The 15,463-nt window shown below is 45.9% G+C and overlaps 1 protein-coding gene across 2 annotated transcripts in view; it reads left to right on the forward strand.

Moving 5' to 3' along the window:
• Positions 1-15,463, forward strand: part of ARHGEF3 (Rho guanine nucleotide exchange factor 3) — a 158,171-nt gene that overhangs the window by 100,050 nt on the left and 42,658 nt on the right. The gene's annotated exons all lie outside the window — the stretch shown is intronic.

Genomic DNA, 15,463 nt, shown 5'->3' on the forward strand with positions numbered 1-15,463 from the left:
CTGCCTTCCTGATTGCCCCTAACCGCTTCTGCCTGCCAGCCTGATCACCCCCTAAACACTCCCCTGCCAGCCTGATTGATGTCTAACTGCTCCCCTGCCAGGCTGTTTGCCCCCAACTTCCCTCCTCTGCCGGCCTGGTCCCTCCCAACTGCCCTCCCCTGCTGGCCATCTTGTGGTGACCATCTTGTGTCCACCTGGGGGCAGGATCTTTGACCATGTGGGGGCAGCCATCTTCCGTGTTGGAGTGATGGTCAGTCTGCATATTACTCTTTTATTAGATAGGATAGAGGCCTGGTGCACGGGTTGGGGCCAGATGGTTTGCCCTGAAGGGTGTCCCGGATCAGGGTGTGGGTTCCCTTGGGGTGTGGGGTGGCCTGGGCGAGGGGCCTGTGGTGGTTTGTAGGCTGGCCACGCCCCCCGGCGACCCAAGTGGAGGCCCTGGTATCTGGGATTTATTTATCTTCTACAATTGAAACTTTGTAGCCTGGAGCGGAGCCAAGCCTTCTGCTCCCTCCATGGCGGCAGCCGTTTCTGTTGGGATTTATTTATCTTCTATCATTGAAACTTTGTAGCCTTAAGTGGAGGCCTGGGCCAGCCAGGGTGTGCGGAAAGCTTGGCTTCCTCCATCACCAGGGGCAATCCTAGTCTCCTGCTCTCTCCAGCTCTGTGGCTGCCATCATTTTTGTTGGGATTTGTTTATCTTCTATCACTGAAACTTTGTAACCTTAAGCGGAGGCCTGGGCCGGCCAGGGTGTGCGGAAAGCTTGGCTTCCTCCATCACTGGGGAAACCCAAGCCTCCCTCCTGCTCTCTCTGTGGCTGCAGCCATCTTGGTTGGGGTTAATTTGCATACTCACTCCTGATTGGCTAGTGGGCGTGGCTTGTGAGTGTAGCAGAGTGATGGTTAATTTGCATATTACTCTTTTATTAGATAGGATATATTTTTTAATTGAATTTCAGAGAGGAAGGGAGCGGTAGAAGAGGGTAGAAACATCAATGACAAGAGAGAATCATTGATCAGCTGCCTCCTGCATGCCCCACACTGGAGATTGAGCCCACAATCCGTGGGGTATGTGCCCTGATGGGGAATTGAACCATGACCTCCTGGTTCATAGGTAATGCTCAACCATTGAGCCACACCAGCTGGGCTCTCTTCATTTTAAAGATGAGGCTACTAAGAGTCAGAGGGATTCAGTGATTTCCCCTGGATCACACAGCTAGGAATGGCAGAGCTGGACCTCTCGAAGTCCAGTTGTCTGATTCCAGTCCAGCACACTCTTGTACTTATTTATACTCGTCAGAAAAGCCAACAACCTCCCTGACCTATAATGGAGGAATGGTTCCATGTACCATGGCCTCTGGCACAAGAGTCAGGGGCATCATTTGAGCCATTGCACACTAGTAAACAGATCTACCCTAGAGTTCCTGGAAAAAATAAAGAGGAAAAAGGTTGAGCATAATTATATGCATGTGTAACCAATCTGAATATATATGCATGAACATGGAATGTAGAGAAGTGGGGGGAGGGATGTTTCAGACAGAGCACCTCCCTTTCTCATCATGCTCGCTAAGTTCTCATTCACAGAAACGCCACCCAGTATTCAAATAGCAGTTGGCTGCTTTCACATGCATTATCTCCTTTGAACCTTGCACCAGCTGAGGGAGCTGAGCAAGGCAAGGACTGTCTTCTTTGTTATCAACAGAAGAAACAGAGATTCAGAGCGATTAGAAGGCAGGGCCAAAATGTTGGTCTCTCCTTGCCTAACCTTGACCTCTTGGCATAACACAATGTTGGCTTAAGCCAGGCATGTTCCTGAGTGAGGTCAGTTGTAAACAGCACTGTTTTTGGGGTGTTCAAAGTGAACCCTATAAACTTGGCTAGAACTTGCCTTGGGGCCAGTGGACTGGTGGGCCTTTCCCTTGGCATGTACTCCAGCAGATCCAAGTGAAAGGTTTTTATATTGGATGTGAAATCCCTGTTAGAGTCAACAAAAAGCCCACAAAGAATGGATAGACCCGCCGAAACCGGTTTGGCTCAGTGGATAGAGCGTCGGCCTGCGGACTGAGGGGTCCCGGGTTCGATTCCAGTCAAGGGCATGTGCCTTGGTTGCGGGCACATCCCCAGTGGGAGATGTGCAGGAGGCAGCTGATCGATGTTTCTCTCTCATTGATGTTTCTAGCTCTCTATCCCTCTCCCTTCCTCTCTGTAAAATATCAATAAAATATATTTAAAAAAAAAAAAAAAAAAAAAGAATGGATAGACCCAAACTCCTTTTTTTCTTTTTTAAAATGTATTTTTATTGATTTCGGAGAGGGAGAGAGATAGAAACATCAATGATGAGAGAATCGTTAATCTGCCACCTGCACGCCCTACACTGGAGACCGAGCCCACAACCTGGGCATGTGCCCTGACCTCCTGGTTCATAGATCGATGCTCAACCACTAAGCCACGCTGGCTTGGCTAGACCCAAACTTCTATCCATGTAGATGACATTCCTTAAAATGATGTCTTACTGAGCTCTGCAGGTCTAGTTTGCAGCAGAGGTGATCATTAAATGATAAGGAGAAATAGAGCCTTTCCCTGAGGGTACTGTTTCTGTAGAGACATCACTAGAAGTTGGCAAACTGGCTAAAATAAAACTGAGATCCAATGTCAGGATCTTGGAAAAATAAAGTTAAATGTTTAGCAGGTACCACACATTGAGGAAGAAGCCAGAGAAGGGGAAAAGGAACCAACTAGTGGTTGGAAAGTGATGGAGTTGGGCCCATGGCCAAGGGGGCTAAGTGATAAGGCATCCTTTTGTGTGCTTTTTGGCCCTGACACAAGGCCAGTGTAAACACCCTGCTCAAGTGTGTTATCTTACATTGAAATGCTAACATTCATAATCCCCACTTGACACAGGCATGTCAAGAACAACCCCAAGCAAACAGAGGGGATAATTAAAGGTCACTGACGAAGACTATTCTTATTTTTCACTTCACACATGTGGGGGAGGGGTGTGGGTTGCTCATCAATATCCTGCTAGGTTTTGACAGTCTTGGTTCATTTTCACACACCTCTGTCAGCCATCCTCCTGCTGCTCGGTGATTGCCTTGGGTGCTTCTGGGTGTGGTCTTGCAGGAGGGGGCTGAAACTGCTGAGAAGAAGGAAATAGATTGTTCAAAGAGGAAAAATTGATGGTAGCTTAAGTGTTAACCACAGACACGAGGTGAACAGTGACCTCCTTCCGCCCCAGCTGTTTGATGGTGTCTTATCGGCGAGTTTTGAAGGAGAAATATCATTAAATATCATTCCTCTTGTTAGTCTCTGAATGTCGTATGTCCAGGCTTTAAGAGTCTAGGGAGAGTGAGCTTTGTTCTGACTCAACATGGAATGATGGGAACTCACTTCGGAGGACTCTTACTGGCTCATCTGAGTTTCTTTACCAGCATTTATTTCTAAGTTGGTTCGTACAAGAGTCTCCCTACTAGTTGGGGACAGGGCACAAGTAGACTCAGCTTCTTGAACCCTCAGAGCCTTTGTTTCTGGAATGAGCAGACTGGGTTAGATCATTATTTCTCAGAAGGTGAGTTTCATATCTCTTGTGATAGCTCAAGTGACACAGGACAAGGTGATACAGAGGAACCAGGTAGTGGTTGGAAAGAGATGGTGTTGGGCCCAAGACACAAAATATGTATATTTTTTATCCTCACCCAAGGATATGTTTGTTTTTTTTAATTATTTTAGAGAAAGAAACATCAACGTGAGAGAGAAACATCGACCAGTTGCCTCTCATACACACCTCATCTGGGGATCAAACCACAACCTGGATATGTGCCCTGGTGGGGAATCGAAACTGTGACCTTTCGGTGTACTGGACAATAGTCCAACCAACTGAGCCACATAGGCCAAGGCAAGGCATAAAATAATTTTGAATCACTTTCTCTTTCCAGTTCTCTACCAATCCTTCTGATTGTGTTCAGGAGAAAGTCTCAGTTTGCAGCTAGTATACCTGCTGCTAGTGTATCCTTAACAACTCTCTATCACGTGCTAATTTTCCTTTTTAAGGAAGTGCAGGCTTCAGGCTCTGCATCCTCCAGGCAGGAGTATCTAACAAGAATTTAACAACAGGACTCATTTTTTTAAAGTTAGTTTCTAATTATGGCAAGTGATAGTGATTCTCCCTGTAAGGCAGTGATATTGTTTGTTTTTACAAGTTTGCTTAAGCAAAATGAGTTACTTAAGAAAATATTAACTACACAATAGCTCAGGTGATATGTACATTTTGCAAAAAAAATTGTCATGATGGTATCAACTGTTTAGACACAGTGCCTTAGGAGTGTTCTGAGGCCATTCTGGAATCAGAACTCTGTCACAGTAAGTTCTCAAATTTGGGCACAGCCACTTACAGGCTAAACTTGAAATTTGGACTTTGAGCATGGGACCCATATTTCAAATACTAAAGATTTTTAAACTGATAAAAACTGACCTTAAAAAAAAACAAAAACCACTGGTCTTAATGTATTATAGGTAATTATTCTTGACTAAATGTTGGCCAATTGAAAAATAAATAAAACTGGATTTCTGTTCTAAAAACAAAGATCTTTCTTTTTTTCAAAGCTTCAAAGTTAGTTTCCAAAGTTCCAGCTGAAATCATTTAACCCGTCTTCTTTTGCCCTTCACCCTGAGGGAAGGATTGAGGAAGATTGCGTTTTAATTTGGGGCAGCCATCCAGTGAAGTGGTTAGGAACTTGGGTTTGAGGGTCAGACTGAGCTGTGTTTGAATGGCCGCTTGTGAGTCACGGGACCTTGGACCAGTGACTCATCCTCTAAGCCTCAGTTTCCTCGTCTGTAAAATGAGAACTTGCGAGGGAATCCTGGAGATGAAATGGGCATGCAGAGGGCACCACAGAGCAAGTGCCCACAGCTCACTGGTGGCGGCAGCAGCAGCCTCTATTTTGCATGTATATTCCTAGAGAGGAAGCTTGGATGACCAGCCCTGTCTGTGGTCTGCTGGGAGGTCACTTTCCTTTTAGGAAACACCCACCCAGTTTCCCAGGGGTTCGCATTGGCACTGGGCACTATTTTTTTTAAAAAAAAACAAAAGATGTTCCAAGCTCACTGGTACACTTCGCATTCATTCCTGCCAGGTAGGATGAAAAATGTCTAGTGTGGTTTTCAACTGCTCCCATGATGACTTTCACACAGGAGGTGGGGTTTGGGCTCTGGGTGGAGGCACCCTGGTCACAGGAAATGAGGAGCATGTCATCTGTCCTCAAGGCCAGCTCCCACCTGACAGGCTTCATCAGGAAATCTTAACCACGCTCCTAGCGAGGACACAGACCCAGGGAAGGTGAGGATGCCCTATTCATTAGCGGGGCACTTTAATTACAAGTGGATCCTGTGATAGAAATGTGGGGAAACTCCATAGTGTGATGGATATGAGTTGGAGAAGAGTTAGACAACTAAAAATGACCCCTAATGCTCTTCGATTGTCAGTAAGTATTTACTGAGACTAGACTCCAGCTAGCATTTTTCCTCCTGCGTTTAAAAAATAAGAGAAAGGCATGCAAGAAACTTCTACTTGAATTTGACCAACTCATTTACAACCCTAACATATAGGCAGTAATTGTCAGTCAGCAGAAGGGGTGTAGGGGAAGCAGGCAATCTCATTGGGGAGTTTGGCAGACTGGGAGGCGGGCAGTACTGGGAGGTGGCCATCCAATGAATCTGCGATGCTGGATGGTAACCCACCACTTCCAGGTGTGCCTTTAAGGGGGAACATTGACTGCTGGGGGCGCATGAGCAGGCACCTGTGCACCCGGCTGGCCATTCACAGATGCTGAGGGAGGAGACAAGAGGGGTTATGGATTCCAGAGTGACAGGGCTCGAATGTTGGAAGAACAGCTTCTACTTTTCCACCCCCTGCCTCAGTCTCCACCGCCCTTCTGCCTCTGCAGTCTTGGTTTCCTTCAGGCTTCCCACCTAGCTTAGGAAATGAGCAGCATTGTGGTTAAGTGCCGAGGCCTTGCTGAGTAAAAGCCTTGGGGCTCACTCCTGGCTCTGCCACTCATGCTATTGGCTGTATAACCTCAGGCAAGGTTCTTAACCCCACTGAGCCTCAGTTTCCTGCTTTGTGAAATGGGTATATTAATAATACTAACTTAAGAGAAGTCAAGGAAAACAGGCACAGAAAGCACTTTGGCACAGCTTGGCATGAAGTCATCCTCAGTGTTATTGCTATTATGTCATTTATGTTAGAAAAGGAGGTTGTATATCCTGGGAAGCCAGTGTGGGGGTGGCAGGGAAGGCTTTCAACTCAGGTAGATTTGACTTTGAATTTCAACTCTGCCAATTAATTGCTGGGTATGACTTGGGGCAAGTCGCTTCACTTCTCTGAACACCTGCCTCCTCTTCTATAAAATGGAGTGATGGGGGTTGCTATACCAAATAGATGAGTGTGTGTGTGTGTGTGTGTGTGTGTGTGTGTGTGTGTGTTTTCCTATTTATGTGTGCACGTTCCTGCTTATGTTCCAGCCCCAGGTATGGGGTAACTCCATGGCTCTTGGTGCCTCCTCCTTCATACCCAGGGGTCCCCATTGTCTATACAGCACTTCCTTCTCTACTTGTCAGGCAGTCAGAAGAATCACAGCTGGGCGATTTCTCTGTTTCTAGAGAATTGCTAGAGTCTGAGTAGATAGGGGCCCTGGCAGCATTTAATTTAGTAGTTCAGAAGTCGTTGCATGCTCAGGCAGCCTCCTTGCACCCCACTTCTGCTTTGCAAATTCAGGAGCAGCCCAGAGCCTGACTCCTAAATTGCAGAGCAGAAGGAGGAAGTGCCTGCCAGGTAAATGAGCCTTTCCCTCCATCCCTGGGGGCCCTTGGGGAACCTTGTCCAGGGAAATTGTTGCCTCGTTATCCCCCCTGTAGTTTCCTTATGGATGGCCTGTGCTGGAAAACTCCTGGGAACTTTGCCCCTTTCTGCCACTTTACCACAGGAATAAATAACTTTTTTCTTTTACCACAAAACTGCCTTTGTTTCTTCTGGAAACTTTTATTGGCACCCCTTAGCACTGACTCTCCAATGGCTTAACCAACATTTTTCACAAGAAACGTAACAGTCAAATCACAGGTTTGTATTTACTTCTTTTCTTTTAAGTCAACTGCCATTGTCTATTCATTTTCCCTCTGGTGTCTTTGTAATTGAAATGAGCCGCGAGTGACTGGGGACTAGAGCTGGCTCTCTGAGGCTTCTGCCTCCTTTGTCGTTGGCGTGTGATACACTCTTTTTCAAATTCACAGGCTTCTGAATTTTAATAGACTGTAGATAATGATACATCTGGCTGCATATTAATTGCTGAGAGTTAGAAATAACACATAATCACTGTGTTTCAAGGTTGCAAATGTACAGTACTGAGAGCCAGTGTTTTTTATGAGCCTTTGGAAAAATCCATTGTTGGTGGGCATTTTTTAATTCCTGTGATTAAAAATGTGGTGCAAAATGAAAACTATCTCAAATAAAGTTAATGTTGTGTTCTGCATGTTCAATTTCCTGAACAGCATGCCTTGTACCTTATTTTTCCTACATCTCATTCATAGGTCAGTGAGTGGTAAGATACGAGCTGAAAGCCACACACAGGAAAGTTAAATTTTTTTATTTTATACTCAATTCAATCAGTCACTTGTGCTGTGTGACTGGTAGCTGTTTCCATTTTGAATAATCAGGCTTCAGTGTATTCTGTTCTCAGCTGAGAGCAGGCTGTTCTAAAACACCCAGGCGCAGAGTTTTGGGTCCTAATGCAGGTGCGTGCCGCTGAGGGTGCGTGTGGACCAATGAGCTGAGGAACACGGTGTGCTAGGAGAGAGGGCCAGGTGCTACCAAGGAGCACGGCAAGTGTCTTTAGTGTTCCATCTTTTCAAGGCTTGTTTGCTCAAAAGTCATTATTCTCAGAAATAGACGTTGTCTGGGGAACATGCAATGCGAGTCCGTGTTCTCCTACTGCAGACCCGGGGTCCTTGGACAGATGTCCTTGTAGGTTTTACCCAGCAGCTGAATGTGGGACCCCTGTGCCAGCCTAGTCCTCAGTCAGATGGCAGACCTGGCTGTCAGCATTCCTTGCCTGAGATGTGTTGGATTGTACCAGATTCTGCTGGAACAGGCTGTTCTTCCCTTGGGACATTGAGATTAAGATCTAGGCATCCTTTGTCATCTTTATCATTTTTTTCCCCTCTTCTGGGAAGTTAAGAGAATGCTGAGCTTCAAGGAATGACAGGTGGGTGAGAGATAGAGAACATGTCAGTGGATCTGTGCGGTCCTTTCTGGAAGCCAAAGGTAACATGTTATTTAGGGGAGACCTTCCACCTTGAACATCTGGCAGGGGTTGAATGCATATCGTTGAGTCAGTTGGTATCCGTGAGTTCCTATCACTGCCTAATCCCAGATAGTACTGGGATCAGGCAAGATTGTAGACCAGTTTTTCTAGCCTGTAATTCAGCAATGTGGGGTGCAGTGGAAGGGGTGGAAGCAGACCTCAAGCCCCACCTACTTGGATTCCCTTCCCCCACTCAGGTTTTAATTTTGGGATTTCAAGGCTAAAGTTTTTCTCTCCTCAGGACATAGCCTTGGATCCTGCCAAACCACCCCCAGGTTTGCTCTTATCTAGCCAGAGCTTGGCTAAACAGACGGTAAAGGTGCAGGAAGAAAGGGAAGGCAGGAATGTGAAATCAAAATACTGGTCTCACAGCCGCTGGGCCTCGGTGTTCAGAGCATGTCTTTGGTGAGATGGTGGCAGGTGACTTGGGGCTCCAGCGTTGTCCCTGGGAGGCCAGGGGAAAATCCAGAGCAGAATGGACAGGGCAGGAGAGAAGGCTGGGCCACTTACGGGGCAGGTTTGTTCCAAGCACATTGCAGGCATGATCTCTTGCCCGTTTCCCAGCAACACTGTGAGGGAATAGGAGAATCACCTTCACTTCACTGGGGAGACAAAGCCCTTGGAGGTTACGTTTTTGGCCCAAAGTCAGGGTGTTGAGACCATAGGATATTGAGCTCAGAAAGGTTGTCTCCTATTTTACCCTTAAGTCCTGTGCAGAGAATCAACATTCTTGGAGCCAGAGTGATAAGAACTTGGTCACTTGCTATACAGGTTTTCGGAGTATTCCTAAGCTCTGGGGAAGTCTCAGCAAGTGTCTTTAAAGTACCCTTGGTGTCTGTACACAATAGTTCCCGAACCCTGAGCAGGGGTGGAATGCCCAGTGGCATTGTCCTCCCCCTCCCCCTCCATCCCAGCCCAAAAGGGAAGCCAGGGAAGCCCTTTTACTGAGATAAACAAGTACAGCATTGATATCCCACCTCAGGGTTTCCAAGAAGTCAATAGGAAATGACCTGACTGTGAAACCCCAGAACCGCAGGGCCTTCCTCTGGGCCCTGTGGCTGTGATTAGGCCACCACTGCCACCTCCAGGGGCCTTGTTGGCATCTTCCCCCCAGGGATGTGCAGCTTTGGCCCCGTTTTCCAGACCTGGGGATGGTTGTGGCACAGTGGTCACATCCCTCCTGTGGCATTCTTGCCCAAAATGCATAGCCTCAATCTAATCATGAGAACACATCTTCTGGGCCCAAGGCTGGCCCTCCTGGTAGCCCCGGCCGCTGCTGGCAGCCCTCACTTTTCAGGAGGTCAAGCTCTTGAAGTGCTTACAGCTCTGATCAGCTGGCCCTGCTGCCTCGACAGAGGAAGAGCTGTGCTGGCCTTTCAGAGGCAGATGTGAGCCAGGGACCGCAGAGAGGGCCAAATATTCCACTTCCTCTTTCTCCGAAGGTCTGTAGTGCCACGTCTGGGCATGACCACGATGAGTTTCAGGCAGTGGGCTGGCATTTGCTAAAAGGAACTTATTGGGGTGTGGGTATGCATGTCTCCTTCTGCCCAAGGTTAAGTAATAGTAACATCCTGTGCAAGAGAACTTGAATGTGGTTTTCTACTAAACTCCAATATTTTAGGGCTGTTTATTAGATGTGTTTAATCTTGGGCCAATTTAACCAGTAGCAGACTAATAAAATAACAACTTTGGGCATGTTGCCAGGACAAATGTTGACTTACCCTTATAATGTTGACTGAAATGAATAACTTTGAAAGTAATTGAGGAGTGAAACCTTAGCCAAAAATACAGTGTCTGAAACAGTGGTTCTGTTTTATTTTACTGGCACAGCTAAGAGATTACACTCCATAAGCTAGGCTGCTGCTGCCTGCTGCAGCTCTCAGAGTCCTGCCTTTTTTTTTCCTCCTTTTTTTTTTTTTAATCCTCACCCAAGGGTATTTTTCCATTGATTTTTAGAGAGAGTGAAAGAGAGAGGGCAAGTCAGAGAGAAAAATTGATGTGAGAGAAACACATCAATTAATTGCCTCCTGCACGAGCCCTGATCAGGGCCCTAGCCGGGGAGGAGCCTGCATCTGAGGTACAGGCCCTTGACCTGACTCGAACCCAGGACCCTTCAGTCCATAGGATGACGCAGTATCCACTGAGCCAAAATGGCTAGGGCTCGGAGTCCTACCTTTTACTGAATTACTTCCCAAGGTTCTTTTATTTTTTTCAGCGTACAAACCATCATTCAGCAAAAATGAATTTCCCTGTGGAAGACAAGTAGGATAGGTTACTTTTCCCATGTGGGAGAAAAAAAATTCAATGATAATGAGAAGAATAAAGATAATAATGTGCTTGAGGTCTTTCCTCGAAAACAAAATGGCATGCCCTCTGAGAGTTTGTAGTAAAATTAATTGTTTCTCTAGGGTATGTATACTGGATGAAATCCATCTAGCTCCCTCCACACCCCACCTTTCCTTCACTTTGTCATTTGGTTTATACAGATGTTAGAGAGCTATACTGTTTTTCTAGCATGTTTTGGACTTGAAGGAAACAGGGAAGGCCTGGAGGAAATGATGCCAGGATGACCACAGAAATTGTCATGAAGTGCGATTTCTCTCAATCCTCCTTTTCTTCCTTGCACTATACAGGAAGCTATGTTTGGGCAGGGACTGAGCAGGCTTTCAGAGGCTCATGCCAGCATTGTCTGAGCTCAGTCAAATGTCCCCCTGATGCCTCTCCCTTAACCAAGGCTGCCCTAAAAATGACCACCACATAGACTGACCTTGACCAGATGCTGGAGATGCTGACTGGACTCTTTGTGCTGAATGACTGTCCCAGGCAAAGACAAACTCACTATGCAGGGAGTAAGTCGTAATTTCTCCAACCTTAATTGTGTTCAGTGGTGTGCCCCTGAGGTTTGATTTTGTGGATTTGCCCAGACCATCTTGTGACACCTCCATCATATGCTTTTCAGCATTTCCATGGAGGCGTGGGAGTGCCTAGACTCGAGAAATTATCAGATCTTCAACACAGCAATCTAACACCCTGTCTGCAGCAGCGCGGCCATGGGACTGAATTAAGCATGTTCTGAGATTTTATTTAGAGCCAGGCTCTCCTTGACACACACACACACACACACACACACACACACACACACACACACACACACCACCCCCCCCCCCCCCCCCCCGCACTTGTTTTTTCTTTTAAAGAAGGAAGGAAATTGGGATGTTTTCCTTAAAGGGTCCGGTAGGGAGAGAGTTGGGCCATATTATCAAAGAGGAAATCAGATCTCCCTTGGGTGCTGGAGCAAGGCAGCCTGACTCCTGGAGAAAATAAACAGAGGGGTGTGGCCTCCGTCTTTGAGGGGAGCCAAGACAAAGGTCTCAGGCTCCCTCGAGAGCTGTTCCTGGTGTTTATCTACATCCACAGCGCCTGTACTCCTTTGTTGGAATCACTGATAAGCATCTCTTGGGGAAAATTACAGTTCTGGATTTGAAGATCTTTTGCTCACCTTATGGGTTAGAAGTCAATAATTCTGAAATGGGTTTGGTCTAATCAATGAAGCCAGGTTTCCATTAGATGTGGGACTCGTTTTTTTTTTCTTTTCAATTTCTGGGAACAGATGCCAGAAGAAAGAAAACAGAAAAAAATATTTTTCATGGAAATTTTGGAGTTAGAAACCATTATTTCTTTACTGCTTTTTTTTCCCTATTTCCTAAATAAATAAATAAATAAATAAATAAAAATAAGGTGAAGAGTCACTTTCAGGCTCCAGAGAAGCTCCCCTTCCTGTTTCTGCAGCCCCACTGCTCTTGCTCAGGCTCCTCATTGCTGCCTCTCTGCCCTGCAGCCACTGGGGATGCCCTGCCTGATGCCCACATGCCCCACTCCTTGCCCGCTGCAGCCAACACTGACTCTCCTGGGCACTCTGCCTGGACCAACCTCTGGCTCTCCCTGTTCACTGGGAGAAGCTCTTCCTAAGGTGACACCTGTCAGTGAAGCCCACTTTGCAGGTGCTGGGTAAACACTAGCAGAATTGGATTTAAAAGGATGCACATAGTCACAAAGTCTCTCTTCCAATATATGAATTCATTACAAAGGGAGTGCAGTAGTTCTCCCTTATTCACGGTGCAATTTTGGTTACCTGCTGTGTACCACACTCCAAAATATTAAATGGAAAATTCCAGAAACAAACAGTTCATAAGTTTTAAATTGCACACTGTTCTGGGTGGTGTAATGAAATCTCGTGCTGTGCTGCTCAGGACATGAATCATCCCTTTGTCCAACAAATTCATGCTCCACGTGGTCCCTGCCTATTAGCCAGTTAGTAGTGTCTCAGTTATCAGATCTCTTCGCAGGGTACCGCAGTGCTTGTGTTCAAGTCACCCCTACTTCACTTAATAATGGCCCTAAGCACAAGAGGAGTGATATTGGCAACTCAGATATGCCAAAGAGAAGCGTTAAAATGCGTCCTTTAAGTGAAAAGGTGAAATTTCTCTGCGTAAGGAAAGAAAAAAACTTGTATGCTGAGGTTGCTAAACTCTACAGTAAGGACAAATCTGTGAAATTGTAAAGAAGGAAAAAGAACATTGTGCTAATTTTGCTCAAACTGCAAAAGTTATGGCCACAGTGCATGGTAAGTGCTTAGTTAAGATGATGAAGACATAAAACTTTATCATAGGTATGTATGTTTAGGAAAAACACATTGTATATATAATTCAGTACAGTCCATTTCAGGCATCTTGGAAGTCTTGGAACATTTTCCCGGGGAAGGGGAGGCGTGGCTACTGTGCTAGTAACTTTACAATCAAGAAATCCAACAGACACACCTGTATTCCTTTCCTAGGGCTGCTGTAACCAAGTACCACATGCTGGTGGCTTTGAATAACAGAAATGTATTTTTCATGGCTCTGGGGACTCGAAGTCCAGAGTTAGGGTCTCAGCACAGCCATGATCCCTCTGAAACCCGTGGGAGAATCCTTTCTTGCCTTCCTAACTCCTGGTGTTGGCTGTCAGTCTTCGGTGTTCTGTGTGTTGTAGATAAATCACTCCAGTTGCTCTCTTTGTCATCGCATGGCATTCTCCCTGTGTCTCTTATAAGGACACCAGTGATTGGGGTTAAGTCCTACTGTAATCTAGTGTGGCTCCATCCTAACTTGATTACCTCAGCAAAGATCCTATTTCCATATAAGGTTATATTCATAGGTTCAGGGGTAGAAATTCATCATATCTTTTTGAAGGGACACAGTTCAACCCATAACACCACCTTATCCAACAGGTCAAAGTTATCATCAGCAGTAATAACATATAGTGACATAATGCACCCCCAATATGATGCACCGAGAAGGGCATATCACTCTGTTGTTAGCTCGTTCTTATTTAATAATGCTAGAGCTCCTCAGTTATGCTGAGGTTGTAACTTCCTTTTTAACATGAAGGTGATAAAAACATCCTAGAGGGTTACTGGGTGGGTGAAACGTGACCCCTGGGTGTGCAGTTCCCTGCACACCTCCTGTTACACAGATGGAGCTCTCCATAATGCTTCCCTGGTATTTCTAAGCATTGGAAAGGCATTTTTTTTATGACTCCAGAAACTCATGGGCAAAAGCGTTTGCTGGCACACTTGATTCTCCTATCCCTTGCTCCTGGCCAGGTGCAGAGCAGGCAGGAGCAGTGCTGCCTTGCAGCAGAGCAGTCTAAGTCCCGCACCTGTGTCTGTGCTTCTGGGCCCTCTGGGCTGTGTTTATGGCCCAGTGAAAGTAGTCTCAGGGCAGCTACAACTGTGGTGTGGACGACCCTCCTACTGCTCCCAGCCCCACTCAGGCTGCAGCAGTGAATTGCAGGGAGAATGAATGGGGGTTTCCTTATGTCATGCCTATTAGAATGGAACTATTTTTGAAGGAATAAAAAATTGTGCTAGCCCTGGCCAGTGTGGCTCAGTTGGTTGGGCATCATCCTATGCACTGAAAGGTTGCTGGTTTGATTCTCGGTCAGGGCACATGCCTCGACTGATGAAAAAAATATGACCTCCATGCCTTTCTTCATTCTCCCCTTCCTCTTACCCCTCTCTTCTTTTTTCCCCTTTATTTTTTTCTCCCTTGCTTGTCCTCTGAAAAAAGAAAAAGCATTTGATAAAAGTTCATATGGATTCATGATAACAATTCACAGCAAACTTAGCATGAAGGGAACTTTCTCTACTTGAAAAGGGTTGTCTTGTCCATGCTTTCAAGAAACATAATACTTAAGGATGAAATCTTCATAATAATCACTTCTGATTCAGGAATTAGACTAGTGTACACACTAGCTCAGCTTGTAATCAACAGTATATAGGTGGTCCTAGCCATTGCAATAAGACAAGAAAAACAAAAAGCTGTAAGGCTGGAAAAGATGCAACAGAACTGTGTTGTTATTCAGAAAGTGCTGCCTACACAAAACATGCAATGCCTTTTACTTTTCTTCTCTTTTAACCTTATTTAGTGTGCTGCCCTTCTGCTCTGTCTTAAAATTGCATGGTGAGGGCGGTGTCTGCACTTGAAACAGGACACCTTGTTCTTGGGTTTAGCATGCTAAACCTGCCCAGCTTGGTCTGGCCGTCGAGTTGTTGGACTAAGAAGCCTCTGCAATGAGATGTATTTTGTCATCTTTCTATAACGCCCGGAAGCAAACCTGGTATTGCATTTGCTAGTTCTGAGTAGAGCTGTTTAACTAGAATCTGGGAACATTTTCCTTGAGGGCTCTGTTTAAACAGCAGTAAAATGTAGCTGGAGACATACTGACCAAATGGAAAAGAAAAATCAAATTAGGCCAAGTTTTTTTTAATCGCCTATTCTCACTGAAGCCTTCCAGGAGAACAACGTAATTCATACTTCACTCATGTCGGTCATGCATAAAACCTCCTCCGTGGACCAGTAGCCTGGTTTTAAAATCGCACCTGCCTGCTTTGCTGGACCACAGCACTAAGTCACGCAACCATAGTTGCTGGTTCAGTTGTTCCTTACTTGGGAATGAGACTGGCAGAGAGCAGCCCGATGTTTACTTTCGCATGGTCAATGCCTTAGGAAGGGAGCTTTCATTGCCGTCTCATTAGCAGCACTGCACAGCCTGCAGCAGAGCTGGCGTTCGCA

Source organism: Plecotus auritus (genome assembly GCF_963455305.1).
Source record: "Plecotus auritus genome assembly, chromosome: 6".
NCBI lineage: Eukaryota > Metazoa > Chordata > Mammalia > Chiroptera > Vespertilionidae > Plecotus > Plecotus auritus.